At 37.4% G+C, this 13021-nt stretch overlaps 1 long non-coding RNA gene and 1 pseudogene across 1 annotated transcript; both read right to left on the bottom strand.

Moving 5' to 3' along the window:
* Nucleotides 1-1061: 1061 nt before the first annotated feature.
* LOC121395481 lies at nt 1062-4864 on the bottom strand (annotated as a pseudogene).
* Nucleotides 4865-6426: 1562 nt separating this feature from the next.
* LOC121395579 lies at nt 6427-8798 on the bottom strand. Its single transcript, XR_005962568.1, has 3 exons — nt 8433-8798; nt 6873-6956; nt 6427-6460 (listed from the first exon to the last, which is right to left on the bottom strand). It is a non-coding gene; the product is annotated as an uncharacterized LOC121395579 (long non-coding RNA).
* Nucleotides 8799-13021: the final 4223 nt, after the last annotated feature.

A 13021-nucleotide genomic window follows, 5' to 3' on the forward strand; every position in this document is an offset into this window, starting at 1 on the left:
TGTGTGTGTAATTGTTGCACTAACCTGAAAAAGTCGCTGGAGACTGTTGCAGGCGATCAGGAAGAGCCCCTGGAAGACATCTGCCTCGTGGTTCCTGTCTGGTGTGCTGTGGGGGCGGAGATCGTCGATCCGGTGCAGGCTGCAGCAGCAGGACACGTAAGTAACACGTGCCTGCTGCTGTTTTTGGGCCCCTGGGCGATCGCGCCCCAGGGGCCACTCGATCCCCTGCTTCTGCTCGTTGCCTAGGGGCAGGGGATCGAGCAGGAAACGGAGCGAAGGCGGCTCTACACAGCCGCTCCCTCCGCTCCTGAAACCAGGAAATGCTGCAGAACGTAGAATCTACGTTCTGTGGCATTTTCAAGTACCTTTGCCACAGAACGTAGATTCTACGATCTGTGGCATTTAAAAGGTTAAGATCTATATTGAAATGAACAGCTCTTCTGGAGCGCTAGAGGGAAGACAATATTGCAGACATTTTCCCTGGCACACTGCACCATGTTAAAAATGGCACTAGCCATCTCACTTGCTGCAAGAAAAGATATTGATGGAACCCATTAATAGAACACAGGAATTACCAGCAGGACCAGGATGGATAAAACAAGCACATAAGACTGTTTATGGGATTTTGTCCAGGTCATTAAACTAATATTAAAAGGAAGATGGATATGAGTGGGCTTGGAGGTTATTAACAATGTTTCCCAATTAAAAAACATACAATAGGGGCCAATGTATTTTTAATATGTTTATTATTTAAAATATAATATTGATGTAAATCTTGTGAATCGCTGTTGTCAATCTTCTAGCTGCCATCGGGACCAAGTTTTTCTGCGGGGCCCAAAGATGACATAGGCCCTTGTACATGTGCCCCCGTCCCTCCCCCCGATGGCTGCCATGATGTTTTCTTACTTCAGTGCTTCATTTCTAAGGAGAGATTGCTCAGTGTTAGCCATGGAGACGGTATGTGTATAATTCTGAAATTTATTTTTTTAAACATTTGTTTACTATTATTTATATCTCATTCCCTTTGCTGCTATTTAAAGGTAACTATAACTACTACAACTAATAACATTTTCTCCCATCTCATCATATTTATCTCTCTCATAGATTTGGCCTAGTTCAGTGACCTCTGCCCTAATACAATCTCACCCTTTATTATGGGCTTTATAGGCTTTAGTTACAGAATTATAGTATATTTATGAAAGCCAGAGAATATTGTATGAATAAGAGCAGTAGATGGATATGGTCTATACATCAAGTGAACTATAATGAGAATCAACAGTTCCCTTACCTCTCTGCAGGTGCCACTTGATATTACTTTTCACACCCCTTTCATTCCAGATGTTACAAACGAAGGGGTGTGACAGTAGCTGCTCTGCAGATGGCCTCCAATCCGGATTTTTCTGGAGGCATTTCTTTATAAAATCATGGAAGTTGTCACTCCTGGAAAAAAGAAACAGATGCAAAATTATAATTGTTCATGTTGTATAATAACTAAATTCCAGAGCTCATGCATTTAAAAGACTGGAAATAGAACCAGCACAGCCATGTGCCCTATATAACCCATAAGCTTCTATTTTATGGAAAGTCCTTTTGTTAAACATTGTGATCTTGATCATGTTACTCTGTGCCTAATTAACAACACAGACAAAGCATAACAAGACAAAAGCTGTTCAAGAAGGTAATAGACAGTGAGATCCTTCCCTTCTAATGGTTCAACTGATCTGCTTGATTAGGGGGGTCTATTTTGCTTACTTACTAACCCTAAATTATTAGAGTACATTTACCTTCTACCATATATGATGTCTCTGGTTTTGCCAACATCTTGGCCTGGCTTGTATTGGCTGCCAGATAATAACCCCAAGATCTTAAGCTAAGCATGAGCTCCTGCACCTGAGCATTTACACATATAACACTTTATCTTCCCCCTTACTTCTTTCCCATTTATCTCTTCCCTATCCTTACTTCACCCCAATGTCCCCCTTGCCATAACTTCTCCCTTGCCTATTTCCCCAAATGTTTCCTTGACTCTCACATTTGTACACCCCTTTACCACATTATCAATATCCCTACATTCTCCTCATTTCCTTTTCATTCCCCCACCCTCTCCACCACACCCTCTTTTCCTGTTTCAGTGGAAATCACTCACCATGAGTCCCATAGCAATACTGGAGCGGGACCATGCATTATTCTTTTGATGCGTGCATGGCTGGGAAATCTGCTGAATGCTAGGTTGGAAGAAAATACAGATGAGAATATGATTGACAATCACAACATTACTTGAAAAACAACAAATCTTGAAAAATCTAATTAACTTAATTGTATATTTGTTACTTGATTGCCAGCATACTGACAAAATAACGGTATTGGAACTGGCAAATTCAAATTTTAGTAAATCAGCCCCTTACTAACCAGCCCAATAGTTTTCAATATTTAATAATATCCCGTGTTAAAGCGTGACACCTAAATGTCCTCTAACCTTTTTACAAACAGTTCTTTATGCACTATAGCACACACACTGGGGTTTACTTACGGTAGTATCCTTCTGCCATTTCAAGGGCGGAGATTCCCAGTGACCATACATCAGCCTACATATTGAAATATGGAAGAAAAGGCAACTATTAGAAAAGAATATACACAGGTCACATGAAAAAACAATTACAGATCATTCAGATTCTTTTATGTATGCATCTGCAACCTCACAATAATTCTATTTTGTAAGAAAATATAGTAAAACCCCCATATTATGTGTTGGAAAATCAGGAAAATTCATTCAGCATGATATATTGGTGGGACCAAATGTAAAATGTAAAATCAGAGGATGTAAAATTTTAATTCCAAGTATTGAAGTGATGCGATCTTTAAAAAATGACCCCAAACACCCCAGGCTGAGTGTGTCACACAGAGTTGGAAAATCCCATAAAGAGTCAAGTGGAGTTGGTTTCTAACATTCCTGTGCCCTGCAGTTCTCTCCTTCACTTCAGATTCCCCCTCTCATATCACAGAAACCATATTACAGCTTTGTATTCACTGTTATGAGAGGGGTATGTGAAGTGAGTTAAAAAGATCACACAGTGCACCTTGTATAAGTTCATACATTATATATAAAACGAGAGAGAAGACATCACAATACCTTAGAGGTGTATTCTATGACCTTATAGTTAGTGTTGGCCAGTACTTCTGGTGCCATGTATGGAAGAGCACCTGCAGTACTATTACTTCTTTCACCAATGGTGGCATAGCTGACATCACCTGAAATTGTATAACAAAAGCAGGAATTTTAATTTTCATTTATAATACAACCCACCATGAAGATAGAAATAAATATCCGTTTGTTCAGGTTTTTGGTATCACTTACTGATCTTCACTTCTGCATCAGATGTTATCATAATGTTTGTTTGGCCTTAAGTCATGATGAATCACCTTGTGCTTATCAAGGTGGCACAGGCCCTGAATAAAGGAAAAGTGAAAATATAAATATTTTTCTTGCCGTTTAATGAATTAGATTTATCCAGAACAGTACCAAGGAGTTTCACTTGAGACATACCTTTAATACCTCCTTGCAGGTGTAAGCAATCCAGCCCTCTTTCAAGGAGTGGGATATGTTGCTGTTAAAGAGCTGTTTTACTGATGTCCCACTGTAACGCTCCATTGAAATCCACAGTCCCTCATATTCTGGCATTTTTACAGAGGCAGGTTGGAAATATGCCCCGTAATAGCCAATGATGTTTCCATGGCCAGAATGGTTTCTAGAACCTTCAGTTCATTGAGGACTTCTTTCTGCTTCTAGTTTAAAAAAAAAAAAAAGTAAAGTCAATACAATAAAATGACTATTTCAAATACCCCGACCTAACTTGTAGTTCTAAAAAAACGTCAACATTGTAATATCCCTACACGAGAATTGCATAATATGATTAACACTCTCAGTTCTTTTATTTCTTTAATCCCATACATTTCTCAAATGGTATTCACTTATTTTTACAGTTACATAGTTATTAGCTTAGCAACTTACCCTACTACTACAAATATAATGTAGGTGTTACAAAAAAGCTTATTAGTATTTAATTATAGTAATCGTATCAAGACACATTACCTCTTCATCTTTCATGATGGTAACTGCCACCTCCTTTTGTTCTTTACGGTGCCATCCCTACAACAAAAGAAGCAAAAGAATCTCTGTGATCATTACTGTTTGGAACATTATGGAAAAGCAAACGCATATATTGTGTGGATATGGGAAGGTTTATTGGCAGCTTCAGAAGCACAAGAAAACAAAGAAGGGACAAAATCTAGAGGGTACAACTAATTGGCTGTATTTACAGAATCACCCAAAATATGACAAAAATTACCTACTAACTGAAATATCTTACATTATAAATGACACCGTAGCTGTCCTCTCCGATGGGCTCCAGGACTTGTACATAACTCCGTGGCTTCTAAAAAAATAGCATTGTATAAAAAAACATGATAAATACAAACTGAATTTAAGGCAGTTGGACAAATAACCTTTCCAACATGAAAGAAGCACAGGGGGTGTAGGGGGAACTGGGAACTAGTGTATTAGGGGAGAAGGCTGAGGACTGGAATATTTAAGTCAAACCATTAAAGTAGAGCTTTTGCGTCACTTAGTGGTTCCAAAATACAGTTCTACAGCTGCTTACCGGGTATTTAGTTGCAAGTAGATGTTTGATATGCCTGGGGAAGACAAAAAACATTTTTTTAGATCAACTATTTTTGGGGAGCTGCTAAAATTATAATTTGAAGGAAAAGGAAAGGTTATTTACTGGAGAGGGGTTGTCAATATGTTCAGTAACATAGCTAGGCTCACACATATAAAGTATACTATGGTTTATATTTACTGGTACATCTTGGTTCAAAGAGAGAACTTTTTTGTTAGACAAACTGAACCCTGGAGTGCAGGTGCTTCAATGGACATTATGGGGGTACATTATTAAAGATCGAGTTGTGTTTTTCCCAAAAAAATTGAGTTTTCAAGGGTAGCTTTCAGTAAAAACTTGAGAAAAATTTTGAAAAAAAGAAAACTGCACATTTTTCTGGTCTCGAATTTTTTCGAGATCATTTCATTAATCAGGGTTCGTGCTGAACTATACTTAGCTTTGAGAAGAGCTTTGTTTTTCTTTTAAAAATAGAAGACTTCTCAGTTAACTGGTGATTGGTTTGAGAAGCCATTTAGACATGTCTAAATTCAAATTACAAGCAGCTACATCAGTCTCTGAGCAGCAGCTCATTATACAGAAGACCAGACCATTTAAATATAAACTAATGAAAAGTTTTAATTAAATAATTCTGCTCAAACCCTTTTAAAGGCTTTACGACTTACCTGGTTGTTGTTGTCGCCCACTTGCTCCTCAGAGATTTTGGAGATTTCAGGCTGGCAGGTGTTGGTGCCTGATTCCTCTGCTATCTCCTATTTAGGACAAAGAAAATGTATTTTTAGATGACTGATCTGAACCCTTGATTTTAAAAAAGAACTGCAACACCCAAACTTCATGTCCATAAGTAAGTAAAGAAAGCAGAGTTGTGGTGCAGGATGAATGATTGTTATGTTTGGCTGTGTCCTTTTTTAAAAAACATAATTGTATCAATTCAGCTTAATGAATAAATACATATTCTGAAACAAACCTTATATATGAGATGTATGTATGTATGTATATTTTTATTTGTATACCACTCCTTGAGGGCAAAGCACTGTACAGCAAAACAATAAATTAGTAGTAACAAACAAGTGGTCACTGCAATAATAAGTGACAGTAAGTGCATTATTAGAAATACAATTCACATAAATATAAAATATAATTACAATACAAATGAAATGCTCAGTGACAAGGAGACAAAAGGATGGAGGACCCTACCCCGTAGGGGTGAGATAATGTTAATGCATTGTGTAATACATGCCCTGTGTTTTTATTTTGAATGTGGGATTTTTATCCTACAAGTCTTGGTGTGAAAATATTGCTTTTATCCGATTCACAAGGCACAAGTCCATATGTGTTTCGGGAGATATCATTAATAAATTAATATAAAGGTTTAATTAGATCTTTCTGCTCATACCTCATCGATGACTTCCTCGTTTGTTTCAGCGTTCTCTTGCTGGTTTTCCTTGTTTACTTCAGTCCTCTCTTGCTGGTTTTCCTTGGTTTATTTCAGCACTCTCTTGCTGGGTTTTCCTTGTTTACTTCAGCACTCTCTTGCTGGTTTTCCTTGTTTACTTCAGCACTCTCTTGCTGGTTTTCCTGGTTTACTTCAGCACTCTCTGCTGGTTTCCTGGTTTACTTCAGCACTCTCTTTGCTGGTTTTCCTCGTTTATTTCAGCACTCTCTTGCTGGTTTTCCTGGTTAACTTCAGCACTCTCTTGCTGGTTTTCCTCGCTTACTTCAGCACTCTCTTGCTGGTTTCGAGTTCAGGCTGGGCAGGTGTCATTGCCTGATTTCTGCGTTGTCTCCTGTTTAGAGGAGATAGAATTGTAGATATGTGAACTGAACCCACTTGAATAAAGAAGAACTGCAACACCCAACCCCTCTATATGAGGCCATAAGCAAATTGCCACTTGCAGGCAATTCAGAATGGGAGGTGGGACAGGCTCACCAGCAGATCCGGACTGAGAATTAAAATAAGCCCTGGCATTTCAGTTACACAGAGGCCCAAACAGCCCCCACCAGCCACTAAATACTGACTTGCTATGGTAACTTATAGCAGCCCCTCTGGCATTTGCCAGAACCCACAGATTGCTAGTCCGGGCCTGCTCACCAGTGCCAAAGTTGGTGGTGCCTAACAAATTTGCTCCCCAGAGTGAATATGGGTTTAATATTCCTTTAAAATATTTTTTATATTACAACCATATCATTTTTTCTTACCTGACAGATGTCAATATCAGGGGTTTCTGGAGCCACCTGGCAGATGGTTGTGGCCGGCTCCAGTTCTTCCTCTGGTTTTAATTCCTAAAAGGAATAAAGTTAGTTAGTTGATGAACTTCTTATAATGCTATAGTTCAATATCTAGCAGGTTCTTTGTGTAAAGCAAATTCACTCAACTTCATAAAATCAATCAATTTTATGTTTCTGTACAACTTACTTGACAAGTGGCATTGCCAACAGGTTGTACATAATTAAGAGAGGAAAGTAGATTAGAGCCACACATCTCTGGTATGTGTTGGGGGGCAAGGGTATAAGGGGGTTATTTATCAAAGTCCGCTCAGGTTTTTTTATGCTTAATTATTTTTACATTTACCCGAAAATTTGCTTTGCGGTAAAAAGTCAGATTTTCACTAATTTTAAGATTTTTCTGAAATTTTCTCCTGAAAACTCTGTAAACTTTGGGGTATTGCATTCGGAATTTAGTAAATAACCCCCAAAGTATTAATGATCCAAACATAGATGCAAGTCTTATTTATATCACATATTTGGAGTTCATTAGTTATAGTTAGCTGTTCAAAAAACCTCATATTAAATGGTAAATTCTTCTGTTTCCATTAATAGCAACCATTTTGCCCAATCAACTATGCCGAGGTCAGCCCCATGGCTTTATACCACTTCTTTTCTGCTTTCCTGCAGAGTATCACCAGGTTATCCTGGTTAAGAGCAATGATATGAGACTGTTAGATCAGTGTTCTCCTCTAGGAATATTGTGATGTTCCAATGGGGAGCACTGAGCTAACAGCTCTCATGTCAAAATGTGGTTAAACTTTTGGAGCTGGGCCCACTAGAAAAGGCTTGGAACTTGGCTGGGGAGGGGGCAGACCCAGGAATCTAATCAGAAAAATGAACTTTGGTAATGATACTAATAATAGTAAGCACCACATATAAAAACAGTTGAGCGAAAAAATGGTGGTGTTACTTTATGCAATTAAAGGCCTATCATATATGCTTAGTTATGACTAAAGGAGTGTGGCTTGTTTTGGAAAAATATGCTTTTAATTAGATATAACTAATATGAGTAAATATGATATAATAATAATGTCTAAATAAATGCACGGTCAGTATAGGGATTTATTTTGATAATAATATAAAATCAATGTGTTTTCCTTTTGACAGGAGAGAATGAGTTTTCATCAACAAAGAAAACGGTTTTAACAATAAAGTCCATGCCGTTATGAAATGTGCCATCTATGGAAATGGTAATGGATTATTCTGTAGCTGAATGTCACTATTAAATGACATTAAAAGTAAGGAAGGTGCCCATGTTTATCAAGTCATGGACATTATTATTCAGATGAGAAATAATTGGGAAATGTTGCCAATTGTGAATAAATGGGCTAAATCCAGTTTACCCAGTGTTTTTCTTTTGGACCAGTAAGAATTGATGGTGCAGCTTCATCAAGGTATAAATCTATAGGCAAGGAAATAATCTGGTTTTGATAGTACTAATAGGAAAATTGTGTCACTTCTTTTAATGTTGTCCAATTCTTCATCACTTACCACAACAGATTCTTTGGTTGGATGATTAACTTTTCTTTTCTAAGAAGACAAAAAAGAATTATTACAAAAAAGAAATGAGCAAATAGGAAAACTATAATTATATAAATGATATAAATCCAACTTCCCTTAGTTAATAGAAAACACATAAATGTATTTGATTGTAATAAAAGCACATATTAAATACAATTTCAGTTTTTGGATTTGGTGAAGCTGAATTCAAATCACAAGATATTGGGAGTTATCAGCAATCTAAATATGGTAATAAGGATTTGATTATTGGGTCAGTAATCTGTAGTGACTGATTTGGTATTAAATGACTAGGGATGGGCGAATTTGACCCGTTTAGTTTCGCCAAAAATTTGCCGCCGGCGAAATATCACGACTCCCATTAAAGTCTATGGGCGTCATTTGTTTTTTTCCCACCATGCAAGTCTATGGGCGTAATTTCCGTGGCGAAACAAGGCGAAAAAATTCGCCCATCCCCGTAAATGACATAGTTGGTGCAAACACAAGTAGAACGTATTGTATCCCCTATACTAAAGCCAATCATATAACAAAAATGAATGGAAACAGCACTAGTGACTGTAGCACAATACAGATATATTGAGGAGCAGTCAGTCTGTCTCTATCTCATCATCATGTTATTAGTAGTGATGGGCGAATTTATTTGCCAGGCACGAATTTGAGGCGAATTTGCGCTATTCGCCGCCAGTGAATAATTGAAAAATGCAAAACGCCCGCAAAAATTCGCCGGCGTCAAAAAAAAAATTTCGCAGCGTCGGGAAAAAACGGACGCCGGCGTCAAAAAGACGCCGGTGCCGTTTCGCCAATTTTTCGCCGTTTCGCAAATTTTCCGGCGAAGCGAAACGGCGCAAATTCGCTCATCACTAGTTATAGTATTAGCAACTGTCACAAACAGAACAATGTTCAGAGATAATCCAGTAACAGAGTTTGAGGACAAGTTTCTCCCCCATGAAGTTATTCACTAAATGAATTATGTCATGTTATAGTAGAAAAAACAACGTCCTTACCTTGCGAAAACAAAAACATTTGAAAATAGTTTTCCACATTTTGATGTTAGTTGTTTTTTTGTTAGATGTTAGATTTTTTGTTGTTGTTTTGATACGATAAAATATTCTTCTGTGGAGAGAAAAAAAGAAAACCATTTAGTAAAGAAACAGTTTAGTAATCCCAATACTTTGTTCTATGTAATATCCCGATATATATATATATATACATATATATATATATATATATGAGGCCCAAACAGCCCCCACCTCCACACTAGTGGTATATATAATCAAATGCCCCTTGTGGTTTATTGTACTGTGGCAAGACGGTGAGGCAGCTAAAGGAAAGGATAGGCATCGAGCGAGTATTAGGGCAGCGTTAGAACCCAGAGAGAGTCAAAAATAAGAATAAAGACGACCTGAACAGGACAAAGCCCAACAGCCGGTGGCCAAGCATTGGGCGGAGGCCAAACATAGTGCCTCCTCCTTTAGATACATGCCGATAGAGCACATACAAATGCATCCAGGAGGTGGTGATGTAGGAAAAGCGCTTTTGAAAAGGGAAGCCTTTTGGATTTATGAACTCAATTGCGTCTCACCAAAAGGTATGAATGGGCAGATCAAGTTGTAAGTTGTAGAGTTGATCTAAATGGATAAATAGAGTTTGGTAAGTTCCTTTACAAACTTTCTATTTATTCTGTGGCTTTTACAGTGAAAGGAAATGTTGTATAAATTATGGATACAATTTAGCTACAACTTTGTTTCTCTTTTCCTTTTAGGACACTTTAGTAACATATGGATTTAATTGAGCACTGTAACACGAGCTTATGAAACACACCGGTGACATCTTGTGGACAAAATGAATTTTACAAGTACACAAAATTATACACTGTTTGATATCACAAAATGTTTTGTAAATTTTTTTACACGTTTTTATACACTAATTTATGATATTTATGGTATTTATGATGTATATGCGATGAGTGTTCATGATGATAACACTATCTGGGTAGTGATGGGCGAATTATTCGCCAGGCGCGAATTCGCGGCGAATTTGCGTGATTCGCCCGGCAGCGAATAAATTTGCGAAACGCCCGCCGAAAATTCGCAGCAAAAATTCGGCGGCGTCAAAAAATTTCCGAAAAAACGGACGCCGGCGTCAAAAACGGGACGAGACGCCGGCGCAGTTTCGCAAATTTTTCGCAGTTTCGCACGAAATTCGCACATTTTTCGGCGAAGCTAAACGGCGCAAATTCGCCCATCACTATATCTGGGTAAAAAATATTTTTATGTCACATATATGAAGATATAGACAAATACAAGATTCCCTCTGCACTCAACCCATTATCAATATATTTAAGACAGCGACCATTTTGTGCATACTGCTACTGAAAAATGCTTACCCTTTAAACAAAGACAGGGATTTGTTTGTCCATATATTGCAATATATTTAAGCTGGCCAACTACGTCAAAGTCATCCCATATCTGGCCAGTCCTATGCTAAATTTTCATCTGATTCATTAGAATTCTATGGTTTAATTATACATTTTATAAAAGGGACGAATACGTTTTTCCTGCAACTTACTAGCTGCTTTCAAAGTAAAAACTCCCAAACTTGGCTGCCCTTTTATTAGACACCAGTGGGATCACCTGACTATAGTTGGAGGGGTTATAAATTTGTTATAAAATGTATAATTAAACCATAGAATTCTTAATGAATCAGATGAAAATTTAGCATAGGACTGGCCAGATATGGGATGACTTTGACGTAGTTGGCCAGCTTAAATATATTGCAATATATGGACAAACAATCCCTGTTTTGTTTAAAGGGTAAGGCATTTTTCAGTAGCAGTATGCACAAAATGTCGCTGTCTTAAATATATTGATAATGGGTTGAGTGCAGAGGACTCTTGTATTTGTCTATATGTTTTTTGTGGTCACACCCTCATTGCACCCCCGCCTAATGATTTTAAAACTAGTGGTGAGCACAACTTTCCCCTGTTTGTTACATATGAAGATGGTCACAAGGGTTAAATCACTTCATTAACAGGTTTGGATAACAAGCACCATTGGAGAATTTGAATGTGTTAGACTATTAAAGATTGGTCAATGTATTTTTGTATCATCCTTGAGAAAGGTCCTAACAAGGACGTTGGATAATGGTACAACGGAATAAATGATTGAGAATTTTTACATGGGAGTGCGGTTTTCTTGAATTGAAGGTTATATACATTTTAACCATGCACCACGGCTAAATAGGCCGTAATAGAGTTTTGCCTTGGAAGTGAGGATACTCACTGGACTGTGATATATATATATATATATATACTGGTATGTATATATGTGTGTGTGAGTTGTGTGGCGTATGATATACATTTACAGCTTATGGGATCCATTACCAAGAAACCTGTTTTTGAGAAAGCTCCATAATACAGGAAGGCTATCACCCACCAGACTCCATTTTAGTCAATGAATTAAAATTCTACCATATTCATGATACCCTAGTGGTCTCAAAGCTCAAACTGTACCAGTAAAAACGGTTATTTTTAATAAAGTTTTCTCCCAAAATATACAGAGATCTACTCACCTCAGTCTCCTGATCAAGAATGAGAAATCTCTGGGCTGCAGCTGTACACCTTGACTTTGTCCATTATGACATCATAATGACAACTGTTTGTTTGAACAGCTGTGAGATTCAGAGCATTGTGACATCACGCATGCAGCCCAGGCAGGGCAGTTATAACAGCAAGTTAAATCATGGTTGCTGAGTTCAGTTAAATTCAATTAAGTTGAAGAATAAAGTGCAGTGGGTTTTGTTGCCATGATGAGAGCCTGTTTATTCAGTAGCCATTCTCAATATAGGGAATGATACCATTACAACATGTATATTATTGTGTATTATTTGTATAAGAAATGGTACAATTAATATATTACAAAGACTGCCCCATTATTATATATAATGAGTATAGGGAACGCAGTGTTGTCTTGTACCATGAAATTGCAAAACAGTCCTGTGCTTTTTTTTAGTGTTTAAATGTATTTTATTGAACTGGGGCAGCATAGCGCATCTTGACACAACTGGATATCAGTGCAAAGAGCTTTTTGGCCTTAGATTTTAATCATGTTAATAAATTCATGTTATGTATTTAGCAAACAAAAGTCTAAATTTTATTTTCCATACTATGCTTTTCTTTAAATGCACCTTCTTTTCATTTAAATGCACATGACCAAGGTTTTCCTTTTATGTATTTTGCCACACTACCATAACTACAACCTTATTTTAACCCAGTGTCAGCTGAATGGTTATTTAATACAGGGTTGGACTGTTTCTTTTTATGCACATGAGCAGGTTTTTTAACATGCTGTTTTTTTTTTGCTGGATGATCCCGAGAGCCGTCTGGGGACGACGGGGCCGGACAAGAACCGGGGTCCGTCGGCGTTTTTTTTCTCCGTTGTTCCCAGGCCGACCCTGTTCAATTATTAATTGTTTTTTTTTTTTTTTTTAAATTATTCAAATATTTAAATATTTATTATAAAAAATTATTAATTTCTGTCTACTATGAAACATTAGGGATGCAC

This window comes from Xenopus laevis, chromosome 7L (assembly GCF_017654675.1).
Source record: "Xenopus laevis strain J_2021 chromosome 7L, Xenopus_laevis_v10.1, whole genome shotgun sequence".
NCBI classification, from domain to species: Eukaryota; Metazoa; Chordata; class Amphibia; order Anura; family Pipidae; genus Xenopus; species Xenopus laevis.